This window comes from Chamaea fasciata, unplaced genomic scaffold (assembly GCF_029207755.1).
Source record: "Chamaea fasciata isolate MVZ Bird 193981 ecotype frontalis unplaced genomic scaffold, bChaFas1.0.hap1 SCAF_44, whole genome shotgun sequence".
Classification (NCBI taxonomy): domain Eukaryota; kingdom Metazoa; phylum Chordata; class Aves; order Passeriformes; family Sylviidae; genus Chamaea; species Chamaea fasciata.
The window spans coordinates 1,373,275-1,385,151 of NW_027094129.1; the positions used below are offsets into that span (position 1 = coordinate 1,373,275).

Sequence of the window (11,877 nt, forward strand, 5' to 3'; positions counted from 1 at the left end):
CGACCTCGGGGAGAGCTGGGACTCTTAGAGTGACGGTGCATTTAAGGATTCTGTTTGTTTACAAACTGGTTTTCTGTTTACAGAGTGGTTTTTTCTGTTTACAAATTGTTTTTCTGTTAATTGTTAATCTTGTTAATTCTGTTAATTGGTTTTTCTCAGGGTTTTAAAAGTTGAACATTTTCTTGTTTTAGTGTTAAGTTGTAGTTTGGAACCATAAGCAGTTAACCTGTAACATGCCAGCCCGGAAGATTGTGATCTCGCCTGACAGCTCCTGGGAGTGAGTGCTGCAGCTCCAGTGGTACATGGGACACATCACTGGCTGAGCAGAATTAAGTTTGTCAAAACCTCCTTCCAATTAAACCCATGCTGTCTTGTGTTACCCTGTCTGCAAAAGGGCCCTTGCAAATGGGATAACGGAAAACAATCTGCATTTTAATAAAAGCAAAGGCAGGAGATGTAGCAGGGTCCAGCTGGTTCACAGCTGGGCATAACGAGTCTGATCATAACAGACCCAACTGGGCTGACCTGGCTTGTTCTAGAAGTCCCCGGGGGAACAAAGAGCTCAGCCAAGCCCATCCAAGCCCTGGCTGCAGACACACCCCTGGCCAGAGATGTGGGCAGTGCAGAGATTCCCAACCAGTTGGCTTTCCAAGCCCGGGAAATGCAAACTCACCATAAAAGGGAGCTTGGAACAATAAATTGTGGCTGTTGGTCAGAACTCAAGAAGATACTGTGTGGTGTGTCTGTCTCCAACCCACCATCCTCGTGTTACACTATGTCTAAATCTGTGTTTCTATCTATATCTCTATCTTTATATGTGAAACAGTAATAATAATGTGCAGTAATGCTGACAATACTGATTTGCCACCTTTGGCTGCTCAGGGATGTGACACTAAATACCCTACAGAAAAGCATTGGCCACGACTCAAATGTCAGTGCTAAACTTTGTGAGACTGCTTGCAAGGAATAAAGGAGGAAGGGATGAAATTGGCGATTTTTATGGGGTTTGCTGATACTGTGGTGTGGAATGCTTTGTCTGTTACTGTGAAAATACAGTGATTTGGACTGCTGGTGTTTTCATGTACCAGACTATTCACAAGCTGCAGGATCATCAAACAGACAAAGGGGCAGTTGAAGGAGCAGGTGAAAAAATGAGGAGATGGGAACCTGTCCTGATGGAGAACCCATCCCACAGATGTTCTCCATACCCTTAACAATGGACCCAGTGGGGAAATGGAAACCCCTGGATGTGCACAGCTGCGCCCAGTTTGCGAATACAACCGTGCACAGTGAGACTTTGACTTCTGGGGAAATTGTTCTGGGTGTGATGGCCCCTGACAGGGCCACCCCAGAGGCTGCAGGGCTGGACCTTCATGCGTTAGAATTAATTAGGACAAATCAGAAGCAAATGAGAGTTATCAATACAGGAATAGGAACTCAGATTTCTCCAGGACACTGGAGGTTTGAGAACTGCTCACTGGAGCTTGGCCTTGAAAAGCGTTGATGTCATGGGAGAAGGAATTGATGCAGATTGTCAAGGAGAAATCAAAGTCATCCTTTGAAACAATAGTGAACAGAGTGGATTATTTAAGCCTATGGCGTGGCAGCAATTACTGATATTGCAGTTTGAAAAACAGTTGTGAAGAGAGGAGATCCACAGTGTCACTGCGGTCCCCTGGCTCCACAAGGCCCTGCAGGCTCCCAGGGCACCTTTGGTTCTATGGGGCCCGCAGGGTTTAGCTGGCGGGCAGGGTCAGCACCAAAGAGACACGCACCAACTTAAGGAAGCCCAACCCCACCGCGGGGGGACCCGCCTCCCGCCGGGGCTCTGCCGGCACCGCCACCGGGACCCCCCAAAAACACCTCCCGAGGACCCCCCATGTCCCCTTGAGGGGCATCTGCGCCTCAGCTCTGGAGCCCTGCGAGATGCAAACATCAAGCTGCCCGGCCCCGACAGAAAAAAGCCTCGGGAGCCATAAATATATTTTCTGTGAGCTCCAAACATCCCTCCCCGCTTCAAAAAAACCGCCCAGGATATTTGGGGCGCGCTCCCCCTCCCCGGTCACCCGCAGGATACGGGGGCGATGGTCCCGGGGCGAAGGAGCTGCAGATCCAGAGAGCAGTGAAGTCACGCAGTGCCTCCTCTGCCGGCTCCAGCTCCTCCATCCCTCCTCTTCCTCCTCCTCTGTCCCTCCTCCTCCTCCTCCTCCTCCGTCCGTGCGGCCGCGGGCCGGGAGCTCTCGGGTGAGCGGGGCCGGGCCGGGACACGGTGGGAAAGGGGTGGGTCACCCCCAAATCGAGCTGGGGGCAGCGGAGGTTTGGGGGAACAATGGGAAAGGGGTGAGAGGGGGGGATAGGGGGAGGTGGGACAGCGGGAAGGGAGTTCCCAGTCGGGGTCCCCCAGTAAACCCCAGGACTCCCAAGCCCTGTCCCAGCGCCCACAGTTCCCTCCACAGCCCCGGCTGAGTGGGGGGCTCAGCCCAGGACCCGTCATTGTCTGGGGCTCCCTCGAGTGCAGCAAATGGGAGAGTGCCCCCCAGGGTGGATTTTTGGGGGTCTCCCCACCATCACGGCTTTAAGAACCCCCGACAGTCAGGCGCCGCTTTAACTCCCCTTGAAAGGGCGACACCACTCCCGTTGATTCCGGTAGTGGAGCCCCCATGGGGGGCTTGGGGGTCCCGGGAGGGTTTGGGGGTCCCGGGGGGGTCTGGGGCTACCTGGGTGATGCCGATGGTGGTGATGAGGACCCCGTGCCAAGTATAAACCTTCTCAAAGGGGCTTGGGGGCATCTTGGGAGGTCCCATGGGAATTCTGATGTCCTGAGAGGGTTTAGGGGGTTCGTACGGGGCGTTTGCAATCTTGGGGAGTTTTTGGAGGGTCCCAGGGATGTTTTTGGGGCTCCAGGGGAGGTTGGGGTGTCACGGGGAGGTTGGAGGTTCCCAGGGAGGAGCTGGGGGGTACCTGGGCAGGGCAGGTGACAGAGCTGGGACCCCGTGCCGGGTCTGAACCTTCTCACTGGGCAGCCTCAGCGTGTTCAGGGAGATCCTGGGGGACCCCGAGGGTCACCCCAATTCCCAGGGGACCCAAAATACTAAGGGCTCCCCTGGACTCCCTCACCCCTGGATCTGCTGCAGGCAGGGGGACACCAGCACTCGGCCCCTGCCCCCACTATCATGGGGGGGCTGTGGAAGAAACCAGGGGGGCACAGACAGGTCAGGGTGGAACCCCAGAGTCCTGGAGGAGGGGACATGGGGACAATCCCAGGAATCCCTGTGAGGGGCTTAGGGGGGACCCAGGAGGATTTGGGGGCGGACTGGTGGGGTCATGGGGGGATTTCCAGGAGTCTTGGGAGGGGGGGGAAGAACAGGGTGAGCCCCCAGGATGGGTTTGGGCAGAACCGGATTGGAGCTTCCAGACGCTGAATCCGATGAGGAGAATGACCACGATGGCAGCGATGACGGACACAGCGACCACCAGGGTGAGATTCCTGCTGGATTCCGGCTCTGGGAAGCACGGGATGGTGAGGAGGGGCAGGGGAACCTCCATCCCACTGTGCCACATTCCCAAACTCCCAGTTACCACATTCCACATTCCCCGCCTCAGCCCAGGAGAAGATGCCGGGCTCCGGCATTCCGGGATGCTCCACCCGGCACCGGTGCTGCTCCCGCTCCTCCGGCAGCGCCTCGATCCTGGCCCGGGGGGGGAAGGCGCCGTCACTGTTGGGAATGATCCCGAATTTCATCTCCCTTCATCCAGCTGATCCCCGTGGAGCTGGGGTAACATCTGTACGTGTGGCAGGACAACATCGGGATTCTGTGTTCCACTTTTCCGGACACATGGACATCAGGGGGTTCTGGAATGGGATAACAGTGAGATGCATCCATGGAATTCCACGGCAATGGGATGGCAGTGAGGTCCACCTACAGAATTCCCATCAGCATGGTAGAGCAGCAGGATCCATCCGTGGAAGTCCCATGGGAATGGGATGACTGAGATCCATGGATGGAATTTCCATGGGAGTTCCCATGTTCCCAGATTTAGCCCTCGCAAATCCCGCATTTCCAAATCTCATATTCCCATGGGAAATGTGCCCTCTCCACCTTTACTCCAGTGCCTCCCGCCCATATCTGGCACATTTCCGGAGACATTCCAGGCAGGTGTGTCCCAGGGGATTTGTTAATTCCTCAGCCTGGATCTCATCATGTTCCCAGCGCCTCTTGGTGACCTGGGCAGCGCCGTCGGCCACCACGAATCCCCCGGATCCCGGCTGGAAGGAGAGGAATTCCCGCCCGTCGGAGCAGAGCCGATCGGCATTGTGCAGGTTGCATTGTGATTTTTGTGTAGCATGAGGTGATGTTGAAAACAGCAGTTGGAATAGAGTTTGCAAAGGCAAAACTGTGATCTTAGAACTGTCAAACAGTATAGAATTCCTTAAATATCTTTATCCCCTATAAAGTTAAGGTGTGGTATTCAGTGAAGTTAGTGGAAATTGGAGGGATTTACTACTGTACAATCTCGTGCCTATTGCAATTAGAAGAATAATGAGATTTTAGTAAATCAAAACGTAGTTTTCATTCAGTTTGGACTTGGATACGTAAATTACTCCTGTTGGAAAAAAATGGATTAGAGATTGTAAATGTTTAGAAGCTGAAGTGTATTCCCTGCTTTGGCTATAAATAAGGAATATCACACACAGAATGAATTATTCTGAACGCCCGTTGGAGGCCTTCAGAGTTAACCTTACAGGTCTCATGGTATCAAAACTGGGAGGAACTATCCTGTATCTTTTCTCTTAACTGTTGTTCTTTAGATCTTTATTATTATGGATTACTCAAATAATCCACAGGAATAATAGAATAGGCATGACGATAGGATGATATGGCAGTGTATCTTTTTTTGATAATTATTTAATTATGCTCCATGACTTGAGAAAGGAAAATATTTAAATTATCAATCATATTCTTGAACTAAATCTTAATATCAATACAGAAGGTTACACATGATTTCTAATGTATAACCTTTGACTGTGTGTTTAAAATACATTAATTATATGAAAATATTCCAATGACAATCACCATGGAAATTGTAGTTTATGAAGTCAGTCTTTTGGAGTGGATAAATTAAGCAAGCAGAGAAAAACTCATGAGGAAGCATTCACAGAATGCAGAAATTGTGCCTAATGTGAAGTCAACAATTATAGGCCCTATCCTTTCTCTACTTAATAATGTTAAATAAGGCAAAAAGTTAAACCCAAGCATGATAATATAGCCCAAAATTGATCTAATTAAATACTGTGAGGATAAATTAGAAGGTGGGTTCAGTGGCACTCAAACCGGCACCAAGCAAACTAATAACAAGGCCAAAACCTCTGGGGAGAGTAGTGAAAGGCCCCAAGGTTTTTTGTGGAGAGTTGCAATGAAAAGTGTGTTTACAAACTTCAGTCTCATGTTGGCAGCTGCTCTAATTCTGTAGACTCCATCCATTTCCCCAGTGCAGTGTTTTGGTGGACGCATGGTTATCATCTAAATAATCTTGGACTTCCTCCTAATTGTTCTGACTTTTTTTTCTGTGTGAGAGAGACAGTTCTGGGCCAGGCATTGTTTGCCATGCTCTGGTTTTCATGGCTCTGCTCTAGTACCTTTACGTGGTGTCCACTATAGCCAGAAGATCAGGGAAATGTCTTCTTTTTGGCAGTATTTCCTGGAGTGAATGTCTGTCATGTATTGGTCAGGCAGACCTGGAATTTATAAGACAGGATAGCCCACTTGGTTTGCCTAATAGCTTGGAAGATAATAAAGGTGATGAACAAATCTCCAGTAACTCTAAATGGAGTTACCTGGATATACGAACTCTAAATGGAGTTACCTGGATATACTGAGATGAGAACAAGTCCGAGGGGTTCAAGAAGAGACTGTAGGAAAAGCTCTTGAATGTTGACCTCTTAGATGTTGATGTGAAATGAGGAGAAGGGGAAGGAGGCAGCTCTTAGGAACAGAATTATTCCTTTTATCCTCTCTATGCCTGTTTAAGTACTGCCTTCCCTTAGGGGGATAACTCAAGCAAACACCTGTTGGATGCCGTTGTGTTTTCAGGGATGATTTAGGGATGGCTGCCCATTTCTAGTGATCCTGTTCAGAAGTGGTTTAAAATGTACAGTAGTGTAGGCGGAAAGTCAAGCTAGAGCTGCTGTGACAGTGCTTCCATCATCTGTCAGCATCCTGAGTGTTGTGAGCTAAACCTGAAATTTGATTTGAACTGCCTGATATCTGCCAAGGGGCAGGATATCATTGCTGGAGAGAAATCCTCTCATCTTCCGCGACTCCATCCCCAGTCAGATGGAAGAACAGGTTGGTATCCAGAGGTGAATGGCACTGGACCTTTACGGGGCACAGAAATCATCCATATCCCCATGCTTTTAAGGAAAAGGATTCTGAGCAGAGGGCCCTTTGGCTCTGCGGCAGAAACTGTTTGGAAAAACTTGCTTTAATAATAAGATTCTGACTGAAGAGTTTTGCAGAGGATGGTTTGCTTTTGGAAATGGTCAAGCGATCGTTCTGGTATTTGGACACCAGGTTACAAAAAGAGGAAAACTACTGTATGGGTATACACGAAGTGAATGAAAAAGTAGATTAAAGGAAAAGTTTAGAAGCCAAAGCTGGAGAGAGGTTCAGAGTAACCCAAAATTGCCATCCAAGATCTTGGGGAGGAGGGTTGTAACCTTTCTGAGGTATTACTGTGCGTGTACTCCCTAACGAATACATTGGGTGTGTTAGACCAAGCCAGACAATTAATTTTTAACACAGAAGGACTTTGAGGACAACTCTGACACCCAGAGGAAAGAAAAGGCTTAATGGAAAGTTTCCATCTTCGAATCACTGCTAAAGTAGAAGTGCTGTTTTGTTAGTGGAAAATGTCAGTGAAATTTCAAATAATTGTGTATTCCTGAGAGGTGATTTACTACAGTAAATCCCCTTTGTGGAATAGTTAAGTCACAACTGAAATTTGGTGCTGTGCAGTAGTCCATTGTTCTGGTACTGAAACTCTTTAGGGAACAGTCCCCATAAGGGGTAATGATTTGCTGGTGGCCAAGAAATGTATTTTCTGTATTGAAGTTCATTGACACTGGGAAAAGTGATCCTGTTTCTTCAATTGATAACACCACAGGAATTGCCTTTTTATTAATCTTTATTTGGATGCCTCCCTGTCCCTATGGAACAATGGGGTTGAAGATGCAGTCAGGTAGAACACTGGAAGGAAAAGGCCAGGCTAAATATTCCTTGAAATAAATAGGTCTCTTTCCCTTGACTTCAAAGGAAAAAAAAAACCAACCTAATTAAATACAATTGAGGGGAAGAGGAAAAAAAATGAGAACCTTTGATTTGAACACACTTTGGAGCAGAGCATGGAGAGATAGGAGAATGATCTCTGTGAGATGAATAAGTTGCCTCAACTGCTGCATTTGTTTTGGGGTGGGTGAATCATTTCTTGAGGATTCTGTTTTTAAAAGTTGGATTTGACTTGGTTGATGTTCCTTTCAGCATCTAGATTTTCTATTTTGGCTTGTATTTTTCATACAAGAACCATGTTGTTAGAGCAGATAGCTGGTCCTGCAGTACAGGCAGATCTCATAAGGGCAGGAGGATAAGGAAAAACACCGGAAAGGACAATATTGAAGATTTTATCAAGTTTGACCTCCTGGCAGTTGAAGCAAGTTGTCCCTCAAGGTCTTGTGGGAGCTGTTTCAAGTGAAGAGAGCACGAGTCACAAACACAGTGAAGTTCTCTGACTGATTCTAAACAGGGTAAAGAATTAGCCCCTTCACCATCACGCCTGGATTTTTACCTGGGGAGAATGTCTATGGAAAAAGATTGTGGCTGTTGTGAAGGAATAATGTCCAAGGCAGCCGAAAATGTGCATTGGCTGATGTGTTGTGTGTCCTCCCTCCTCCCAGTGTTTTCAGTCAGTGTGTCAGAGCCTTTCCTGGCATGTGAGACATTCCTTGAAGTGTTGAAATGGTTCCTTGGGACTCCCTCACTCTTGGCAAAAAAAGGAGGAGGAGGAAGGACAAATCTCACTCCCTCCACTTCCAAGGAGTGTATATTGTGTGTTGTATACTCCCTCGGGGTGTTTGCCACCTTTCCTGAGGGTGAACTTGTAGGATTTGTTGCAAACTTATTCACAAGAAATGTTGTGTGTACCTATTAGAGTTTTAGAGTGAGTTAGGGATTTGGCAAAGGTGAATTGTTTAAGTTGAAAATAATTTTTGGGTGTAACAGATCAACCCCTGCATACTACAGATAAAAATACTTGCAAGAACCTTTCCCTTTTTCATTTATCATTATGCACACTGCTTCACTGGAAAAGGCCTCACAGGATGTGTTTGGAGAAGAGCCTGCTTTTCCATTAAACAACAAGGAATATTTTACTTTTGAAAGAAAGAGACAAAAACATGCCATTTTTTTTTTAATGGCACGTTCTTAGTTATCAGATTAACAACATTTTTGGAGGGGTATTCAAGCAAGTATTAAGTGTAAAACATACAAATAAACGTACTCTTACTTTCAGCAATCCTTTAAGAACTGGAGACTTCTCTTAAAGCAGGATCCCTTTCCTTCTGGGTGGATCACCTTTAGGTATTCCTCCAAACAAGCTGCAGCTGTCCCATGTGACACTGGCAGGGGCAGCTCTGGGCCGTGGTGCTTCCCCAGGAGTTTTTGGCGGCTGACTCTTGCTTAGGTAATTTAGTAATTGTGCTGCCACCTTCGGGATCCCCAAAAGGTCTGTCTCCCACATGCCTGCATGTTGCAAGACTCTATTTCATTTCCATATGTTCCTCTTTTCTGTGCACGATTGGTCTTTGGACAGATAAAGGAGGGGTTTTAGCACCTGTTAATGAATTAATTAAATGGTGGATCTACTGATGTAATCTCTACAAAATGATTCTGTTAGATACTTTGGAGACTTCTGTTTTGCTTGTGTGATCTTTACTATTTGAGGGAAACTTTCAAACTCCTGATGGGCCTTGAGTGATTTTTACTTCTTGGACAGACCGTGCTTCTCTTGTCTTTCTACTTGTTGTCCCCTTAATTTTAGCCCCTAGAGGGCTAAACTTTACAGTTTCATTAAATAAATCATAAATGCTTCAGTTTATAAATAATATAGATGTTCATTGTATATTTTTATATAATTTAATTTTGTCCCCTACAGGGCTAAAATTTGGAGGGTGAGTGCTGCTCTTCAGGAAAACCTGGTGATGGAACAAATGAGGCGCAGCTGGCATCAGTCAAGGTTTCAGTTAGACAGAGTGGAAACTCTGCAGTTGGACCAAGTGCCTTCATCAGAGCAGCAAGTTCCAGAGCTCCTTCACTGTGGCACCTTCGGGCTTGGTGGTAGGAGAACCTGACACAGTGAGTGTAAAGCAATGACACCTGGGCTTGCAGAGTCTGTCTGAGTAAAATCTGGTCTAAGTTCTGTTGTTTTACAGAAGAAAAATGTTGTAGCTGATCTGTCAAACACAGTAGACTCAGAGTGAGGGCCTGGCAGTGACTCTGTAAGAAGAAATGGTTTCTAAAACAGGGTAAAAAAGTGGGAGCTGGCTGCTGAAGATTGATAGCAGAGATTTTTTTTGGCTTGGTTGTCGCACTAGTGATTCCACGTGGTATATTTTGATGCTTTTCAGTTTAGATTGCTGTACAAGTATGAAGTTAAGGCATTAAAAAAAAACCCTCAAATTTGTCTCTTCAACGGGCTCTAGTACAATTACGTGGTAGTAAATGCATCAACAAATATTGGTTTTAGTTATTTTTTGAAATAGCTCTTAAAAAGCATCCCAAATCTTGAGAATTCATTGGAGCCTTCCTTAATTGTTTGGCATTTCAGTGTGTGTAGGCAGTAGAGCGTGTGAGCAGCTGTAACCACGTTCGTGCGGTCAGTTTTGCAAATACATGAAAAAACTTGCTCATGGGAGAGTCACAGCCCACTTGTGTTTACAACCTGAGACTGGTACAGTGAGTAAAAACAAGCTGGGATACTTGTAGGAACAACAAAAACCCAGGAAACCTTGAGAAATCTTTGGAATCAAAATTATTGTGTGTTTATGGCCAGTGCAGTGCTAAGAGAGCCAGGACATGTGGCATGTTAATGTTTGGGTTTGGTTTTTTAGTGTCCACTTAAAATTAGTAACATGGCTCAGATTTTTCAATACAGATCTCTTAGGTACTGGAGGTAGTTAAGTGTGTCATACTAAACACTCTGGGAGTTGAAAATGTTGCTTTGTGTGAGTATTTATATTTTCTGAAACTCAGCTGTGCATGCTTTTTGTTCGCCGTTGAAATGCTGTAACCACAGCTGAATTGAAATTGGTCGGTCCAAAGGAGCTGATACAATTTTATCTGTTTGCTCATCTAACTTAGAGCAAGAAATAGGCACAGACTATGGACTGAGGGATGTTCACCGGTATGTTTGAAAATTTGTGTTTGATAATTGAAGTTAAATATCATGAGAAAACCTCATAAACTGGGGTGAAATTCAACATGTAAAGTGCTTGTTTTCCTTTGTGGCCTTGTGTGAACTGTCTTGCAGATCAAACTTCTAACTCCTTCTATGTGAGTTAGCATTAGCAATAAGTGGCAAAGTCCATCCTGTTGTTAAGAATTTGGATGCTGTGTAGGGCAAATCCACCTTTTCCCCCTATTGTTTGGCCTCTCTTCTTACCATTTCTGTAATCATCAATGATTGAGTAAATCCCCAAGAGCATTTTGTGGTAGTGATGCAACCACACTTGCCATTTTGTGAGTGTGTGATAAATACGTATTAAATGGTACCAAATGAGCTTAGCAGAGATAATAGGTTGTGTGCTTTTCTCTAGAGGCAAGAACACCAGGTGTGGCCTGGTGTTGGGATCGTGGATCACAGGAATCAGTCGATGACCTCAGTTTTAAAACACCAGTCTGGCTGCATTTGGTCTGCTCTGCTGTCCTCTGGAATCTCTGCTGTATGTGCAACTACAAACCCTTGGTTTATAAATTTACTTAAAACATTACAAATCTCATACTGATGTAAGACTGCTCCTGCGAGGAAAGGTTTATTAAAGAAACAAATCTTACGTGAGAAGAGTGCAGAGAAGAGATGCATTTTGCCATAGCTGTATGGCTGAACCTATGGGGGTGGACAGAAATTCTGAATCTTTTCTTCCGGCCCCTGTGTTGGAGGAAGGGTTAGGTTGGAATCCTGCAGTTTTCTAATGTAGTGTCTTGGAAGAGAGAGGAATGAGTCCCAGGCTGAGCCTTCCTTTAGGAGAGGAGCTGCAGGTATCCCGTCATGCCGTGCGCCGCTTTGCGCCTCGGTGTATCCCGTCATGCGCCGCGCCGCTTTGCGCCTCGGTGTATCCCGTCATGCCCCGTTCCGCCGCTTTGCGCCTCGGTGTATCCCGTCATGCCCTGCGGCGCCGCTCTGCGCCCCGGTGTATCCCGTCATGCCCCGCGGCGCCGCTTTGCTCCTCGGCGTACAAATGACGTCACCCGCGCTTATTTCGCCGCTCATTTGCATAAGTTTACATAAGGCTGGCGCCTCGGTGAGGTGGGCGGGGTCTGAGTCACGCCCAGGCCCCTCCCAGTACAAACCAGTAACTCCCAGTCCCCGTGGTCAGTGACGTCATTCGCATTTATTTGTGCTCTCATTTACATAAGTTTGCATATCGGCGCGGTGGGCGGGGTCAGAGCCGCGTTGGCCCCTCCCACTTCCTCCCAGTAGAACCAAGTAACCCCCAGGCCCCGCCCAGTTTGCCCCGCCCTTGTTGTCGCTCCATAAAAGGGAAGGGGGCGTGGCTTGATGAGGGGCGTGGTCGGTTTAGATGTGGGGGAGGGGCAAAGGGTAAAC

At 46.9% G+C, this 11,877-nt stretch overlaps 1 pseudogene; it reads right to left on the reverse strand.

Moving 5' to 3' along the window:
- Nucleotides 1–3,171: 3,171 nt before the first annotated feature.
- Nucleotides 3,172–4,753, reverse strand: LOC136303944 (class I histocompatibility antigen, F10 alpha chain-like; annotated as a pseudogene).
- Nucleotides 4,754–11,877: the final 7,124 nt, after the last annotated feature.